A 7,758-nucleotide genomic window follows, 5' to 3' on the forward strand; every position below is an offset into this window, starting at 1 on the left:
TTGGTCAAGGGCTTGGAGGGAGACAAATTAAAAGGTCAGCAACCAGAAAATCTGAGGAAGAGGTATATGAGTGGATCTCTTGGAAGGGATACGAAGTGTGGAGTTCTTGATATTACATGTAAAGGTGTACCAGGAAAGGTATACCATGGAAAAAATACTAAACAACCCAGTACACAGAATGACTCAGCCAGTTGAGGTCATCCAGTTTTATTCATCGGCCACCCCAGTGCTGGCATAATGGGCATATGAATGCAGTGCTATCGTGTCTGGGATGGAGGCATGCACGTGCCTAATAGCAGAAGATTCAACTTTTCAAGGCTGATCTAGCTACTTTTCTTGTCAAGTTCTAACTTGCCCAAACTAGTGATCATTGTGGAGTCCCCAGTATAACAGCATCGATCAAAAGGATCAGTTAGCCTCATGGTGACATTTTCTACTGTGGAATCTCTTCCTTTCTGAAGGGGACAGAAATTCATGTGGGTTAGAATGCACGTAATCTAAGTTTGGGTTATCTTTCTAATCTGTAAGTGCTCAGGAAGAATCACTCTGGGGCTGGTAGAAGGGTGCATAGCTTGGCAGTGGACCAAGAAATCTAGTTTGCAGTAAAGATGGTGTGCTGGGCAGTGAATGACAAACTGGTCTATTCTTCACATCACCTAGAAGCTTCTGGCATAATGAGTTGATGAAAGGACCCTTCAAAGATATAATTAAGATGTGAAGACTGAGTCCTCCAAAGTTCACTCTCCATCAGAAATCAGTGACCACTATATGGTGTCATGCACTCAGTACGATGAATACCTCAATCCAGGACCTCCTCAAGTGATCTGCTTGGGGAATTTACATGTTTGATTCCACATCTCTGAGCTGTATGGGTTTTGAGGTCATGGTTCTCAGAGGCAATATGTTCTTACCAGAGAATGTGACAAGAATCTCATTACACAGAAAGGTTTCAGCTGCTACTCAGTCACTTTAGATTTTTTTTCAACAGACCCACAGGCAAAGGAAGGAGTCCCTAAAGATTATAGGAGTAATTGATCCTGTGATATGGAGAGATTAGGCTGCTGTCATGCAGTAGGAGGAGGAAAAATATATTTGGCATTGAGTTGGTCCATAGGCATCTGTTGGTGCTCCGATGCTCAGTTTGACAGTAAATAGACAAATACAACAACCAGAACTGAAATACAACCACCATATTAGTCAGTTGGATCAGTAGAGGTATCAGGTAAAGGTGTAGGGTGTCAAGAGGGAGAAGGTGGACATTAGTGTGGCCATGAGGCTACTTACAACAGTGGGAACTACAGGTGTCCCATTAACCTTCACCTTGTACGATTCTCCAGAACAAGAAAAAGACCCAAATCCTGGTGGTGCTTTCCTCAGTATTGATTACAAGAAATAAGTAGTATTGAATAGTATAAAAGGTAGCCAGTAATGGATCTGAGGTTCACAGCCCAGATCCACTGTATTTCCCCGGCAGTAAATGTGCCAGTAGCTGATACTTCTCTGCTGAATCCCTCTTCAGGAAGTATCCTTAGTGGAAGGTAATTTTCTTACGAAGGTCATGTGTCTTACTTGGAGGCAGCCTACATTTAATGAGTGTGCCATGGAAAGTATAAATTCGTGTCTCTGTCTTAGGCATGGGAACTTTGAAGGGATACGCCAAACCCCCTCTTCTCCACCAGATTGGCTAAGGTTTTTGTTGTGACTATAGTCAACCTTCTGCCCAGTCTTACTTCCTTCACCCCATCAATAATTATTGAGCCTGAGAACATTCTCCAATAAACTTCTGAGATGCACATCTCCATCTGAGAAAGATGTAACTTGTAACTTGCTGTTCTATATTCCACATTACATAATATGATTAATTCTTTAAAAAAGTTAAGAACCTTAATCATAGTAAAGATTAAAGTAGATCTTAATCTAGCATAGCTATGTTGTTATACATTGTTAATTGTTCTACAAAATGTATATGTGACTATATGGGTGTTCCTTCTAATTCCATGTTTTCCCATTCTTGGAGTCTTCTCTAGATCAAACTTCATTACTTTAAATATACATAGTAACAATTAATTAGTTGGCTTCTAGCCTCTCTCCTCCAAGACTAAACTACATGTATCTCCCAGATCAGTTTTCAGAATGGAAATTATTATTTTATTCTCCTTCCAGGAAATTTTTAATATTTCAAACATTCTACATAGGATCAGATATAATGTCTTCCATTAAGTAGAGAAGATGCATCAAGGTGACTCTTCTGTACATTTAGACACTTCAACGTATGCTATGTTTATTTATTATGGTTGGGAACAGTAGACTGACACAATTCAGTGAGAGTAATACCAATTGGTCATGAAAGTTACCATTGGGTTTTCTCCTGATTTACTCTGGTAATTGTGGAATTTGCAGTGAGATTTGCTAGAAAACTTGAACTTACATTCATATATCTTTTAGTAAACACATGCTAATGATTTAGGGATTAAAATTTCATATAAATAGCCATCTTTTTGTGTCTTTTCTATAAAACCTTTTAATGAATTAAAATCAGTTTTCCATAGAAGATGAAGTTTATTTAAGAATATTATAATTCTTCCTACATTTTTTAAGACCATTTATCACACCCTTGTTTCTTAAGCTATGAATAAAGGTATTTAATAAAGCAATTACAATTGTATACAAAATTGCTACTGGTATGTCTATATCCCTTTCTTCAAATGGTCTAAGATATGAGAAGATAAATGTAGAATATTGAGACAGATAGAAAGTGGGAAGCACAGGTAGAAAAGGCTTTACCTCGCCCCTCTTTGGACTTCATTCTGAAAATTGTGAAAAGGATGCAAATATAAGAGGCCAAGACATTGGCAATGGTGAAAATTTGAATTTTGAAGACATTGAAAAAATATAGATCATTAGTTCGTTGATGGAAGGGTCAATACAGGAGAGTCTATAGAGTGGAAGAATATTACAAAAAAAGTGGTCAATTTGATGAGACCCGCAGAAAGTTAACCTTAATAGAAGCCCTACATGGATCATGGAATGCAGGTTACTAGCTATGAAGGTTCCTATAGTCACCTGAGTGCAGAGTTTCTTTGACATCATGGTGTGGTACTGCAGTGGGCTGCAAATGTCCACGTTGTGGGCATAGGCCATTGCTGCCAGAAGAAAGCAGTCTGCAGTTTCAGCAAGGCAGAGAAAATAAACCTATGCCATGCATTCGTAAAGGGAAATCATCTGTCCTTCGAAAAGAAGTTCTCTAACATCTTGGGGGTAATGGCACAAGAACAGCAGGAATCCATTAGAGCCAAGTTTCCCAGAAGGATGTACATTGGTGTGTGAAGACGATGCTCTGTAAAAATCAATGCCACCAGGCCAAGATTCCCCACCATGGTGATCAGATAGACAGCAAAGAATACCAAAAACAGAAGAATCTTCAGCACTGGATGATCTGTAAATCCTATGAGGATAAACTCAGTTGTCAAAGAGTTATTTTCCTTAGCCATTTCTGGCTTCTCAGCTGAGATAGAAATGGAAAAGAAATGAAATTTTAAATTAGAGTGTATTTATTCTCTGCTCTAAATTCCCCATATACAAAAAGAAAAAAAACTTTTTATTTTATTTTATTATTATTTTTTTATCCTCAAGTTAGTTAACATACACTGTAGTCTTGGATTCAGGAATAGGACCCAGTGATTCATGTCTTACATATGACACCCTGTGGTCATCCCAAAAAGTGACCTCCTTAACGCCTATCACCCATTTAACCCATCCCCCTACCTGCGTCAACCCTCAGTGTTTCTCTGTATTTAACTCTCCTATAGTTTGCCTTCCTCTCTGTTTTTATCTCTTTTCTTCTTCCCTTTCCCTATGTTCATCTATAAGTTTCTCAAATTCCATATATCTCAAATCATATGATATCTGTAAAATTAACAGGAAACAACAGATATTGAAAAGGGTGTGGATAAAGGAGAACCATATTGCATTGTTGGTGAGAATGCAAACTGGTGCAGCCACTCTGGAAAACAGTGTGAAGGTTCCTTAAAAAATTGAAAATAAAACTACCCTTTGACACAGAAGTTACACTACTATACAAAGGATTAAAAATGCTAATTTGAAGGGACACTTGCACCCCAATGTTTATAGCAGCGCTGTCAACAATGGCCAAATGATGGAAAGAGCCCAAATGTCCATCAACTGTTGAATGGATGAAGAAGATTTGCTGCATGTATATACTATGGAAGTAAACACCTTTTTAATCATGCTATTCGGTCTCCTACAAACAAGCACATGCTCAGTAGGTCAAGTTTGTGAGAAAAAATGTATGACAGCGTACACAGGGATCATCTAAAAATGTCCAGTGTGAACTCCCAGGACCGAAAGGCTTTTTCTGCATAAATTATCCAGTGTTACTGTACAAATTCCAGGTCAGTATATATGATTTGGTGTTTCCAAAATTAGAAGTCATTTTCTTATGATATCGTTTTATCCAAGGAAAGAAAAAATAATCACATTTTAGATATTATGGAATTGATGTGATGTTTGGAAGAAAATTACTGTAGACATTTTAAATCTCTAAATATATTATTTTAAAGCTCCACAGACTCACAAAGGATTTTAAAAATGGTTTCTTGGGGTGCCTGGGTAGTTCAGTCAGTTAAGTGTCTGACTTTTGATTTCAGCTCAGGTCATGATCTCACTGACGTAAGTTCAAACCCTGTGTCAGGCTCCATGCTGGGTCTCCCTCTCTCTCTCTCTCTCTCTCTCTCTCTCTCTCTGTCTCTCTCTCTCTCTCTCTCTCTCTGTATCTCCCTTGCATGCTCCTGGGTGCTTTCTCTCTCTAAAAAAAAAAAAAAAAGAATAAACACTTAGGAATGATTTCTGTAGCTTAGTATTCCTTCCCAGATAAGCTTACCAAGAGATATTTTAAAGCAATACCTGTTCATCTTTTAAGACAGGGTAAGTATATAGTATATTTAAAATTTTTCTTAATAAGTTAATTTTGATACTATTGAAGTTTTTGTTAACATTTATTTATTTTTGGGAGTTGGAGACAGACCATGAGTGGGGCTGGGGCAGAAAGATGAGAGAGAGATAGAGAGAGAGAGAGAGAGAGAGAGAGAGAGAGAGAGAGAGAGAGAGAGAATCTGTAGCGGATCCTAGGCTCTGAGCTCTCAGCATTGAGACTGATGCAGGGCTTGAACTCACAAACCATGAGATCATGACATGAGCCAAAGATGGATGCCCTACCAACTGAGCCACCCAGGTGCCCCAATTTTGATACTATTTTTATTTTTTTACAAAATGTTCTACATCCAATTCCTATATTGGTATGACACATTCCACCAAGAAGTTATTATTTTTAATTATCTGTTTATCCCAGTACCTTCTAGTTTTAAGTGCCTTATGTGGATGTCTAACATTATGGATTTGGTTACCAAGTTTCCGCTCAGAGCCTGGAGCCTGCTTCCAGTTTTGTGTCTCCTTCTCTCTCTTCCCCTCGCCCTCTCATGCTCTGTCTCTCTCTGTATCAAAAATAAATAAAACATACAAAAAAATTTTTTTAATTGTCTTAGGTGGTTTGGTTTGTATATGTCTTTTGAGTTTTAGAGAATCTTTAGTTCAATACCTTGACTTGTTGCAATTATGATAAATTCCTTTCATAAGACTTGGACCTTGATTTATTTTCTATTGCTTTCTAGGAGTAGTAGTAAATTGGGGTAATTGAAAATCCATGATCTGTGCAGCCTGGACTTATAAATCCATGGCTTGCAAAGTTTTCTTGGTTTCTTTCTGCTATAGAATGTGGGATAATTGAATGTGGGTAAGGAATGATTCATGCCATTTTATTATTTTCTGGCTGTTTTATAGTCTTTTTGTTTCATTGTTTCTCTCACTGTGAATTGATGACTTTTTCATAGTGGTATGCTTTGATTCCTTTCTTTAGTATACCTATTGTAGTTTTTTTGCTTTGTTGTTATCATGAGGCTTTATGTACCATGTTTTAAAAAATGTTTTATTTATTTTTGAGAGAGAGAGAGACAGCTTGAACAGGGGAGGGTCAGAGAGAGAAAGAGGTACAGACTCTAAAGCAGGCTTCAGGCTCTGAGCTGTCAGCACAGTGCCCGACCTGGGGCTCGAACCCACAAACCATGAGTCATGACCTGAGCCAAAGTCGGACACTCAACTGACTGAGCCACCCAGGCGCCCCCATGGTGGGAAGTTCTGATGGAGAGGAGTGGTATTACAGAATCCAAGGTTCTGACCACATGCAGAGTTTTCCTTCAGGAGCTGGAATTAATGAGGAGGTGAAGCTTGTGTTGGGGACACTGCTTGCAGCAGGGAAAGATTTCTTTCCCCAGACTCTTTAATTTCTTATCAGTACCTCCCATTGTCCAATCTAGCCAGAAGCTATTTGAAAAAAGTCTGGGAAAGAAGAGTTTAGAGAGCTCATTTGATTATGAAACAAAATGTAGGAGAAGTTGGGAAATGGAAATCTTTTGCAAACACACAAAAGATCAGAAGAATATCTCATATTTCAGTTATTCTGGTAATAATTTCTATATTTGGTGTTTTGGTAATAAAGTCCTTTCTCAGGATGACTTCTACTATTTGTATTCGGTTTGGATTCTTACGTATTTCATTCACCGGAAATATAATTTGATATATGATGTAAACAGAATTCTAACCTTATTTCTAGATGACAGGCTAGTTTTCCCAACATAATCATTTCTTAATTGATTTGAAATTACACCGTTATGATATATTGAAACTTTATTTTATTTTTTATTTTATTATGTTTATTTGTTTATTTTGAGAGAGACAGCATGAGCAGGTGAGACAGTGGTGGGGGGTGGGGGTAGAATCCCAAGCAGGCTCCGTCTGTCAGCACAGAGCCTGATGCAGGGCTCAAACTCCTGAAAATGTGACATCATGACTTGGGCCAAAATCAAAAATCAGACACTCAACCAAGTGACCCCCACAGGCACACCAACAGATTTTGAACTTTTACAGTAATTTGGGTTTTTTTTTTCTGTACTTCTGTCTAGTTCCATATATATCTCCTTGTATATTTTGATGGCCTACCATATTGCCTTGTGTGCTAAATGTTTGTGACAAGCGATTATTCTTCCAGGTGATTCTTAGTATAATTTTGTGTAATTAGGAAAACAATATGAGAATTAGAAGGACTCAAAATGTGCATATTGGTCCTCAACTGAAACTGTACTTCTTACTTTTACTTTTTGAGTTGATCACAGAAAAGCATGTCAATGTTTATGTAGCCCATTCACCGTGCATCCCCTCCCTTAGGGTCATGGTCACTAATCACCATCCCAGAGAACAAGCGGTACAGACTGGGGAAGACGGACAGGGGCCCTGGTGAAACATGCACAAGAAAAAGCTGGGATTTATAGGTTATTTGACATCTAGAAAATTTTGCTTATGAACTAGTGATAAAAATATTAATGAAAGATAAATACAAAGATTAAACAAAGACTGGTTCTTAGGAAGGAAAATTTTGTATAAGAAAGGAAACATCATACAGTACCCTTATATGTTCCTCCTATGAACAGAACTTATGTATTCATACTAATATTGAAAAAATGATAATTCTAATATAGCTGTAATGAAAGGGTGAAGTGATGTGGAAAATTAAGTGTCGAAATTCTCATGTTTCATTGTATGAATTTAATAATTTTTAAATCTGAAAAATCAACAACTGGCAACTTAAGCAAATGATTTTAAGATACGGACAAGTTTAAGAAAAGCATA

At 37.6% G+C, this 7,758-nt stretch overlaps 1 pseudogene; it reads right to left on the reverse strand.

The window, feature by feature from the left end:
* Positions 1-7,758, reverse strand: part of LOC115291127 — a 30,888-nt pseudogene that overhangs the window by 22,874 nt on the left and 256 nt on the right.

This window comes from Suricata suricatta, chromosome 5, assembly GCF_006229205.1.
Source record: "Suricata suricatta isolate VVHF042 chromosome 5, meerkat_22Aug2017_6uvM2_HiC, whole genome shotgun sequence".
NCBI lineage: Eukaryota > Metazoa > Chordata > Mammalia > Carnivora > Herpestidae > Suricata > Suricata suricatta.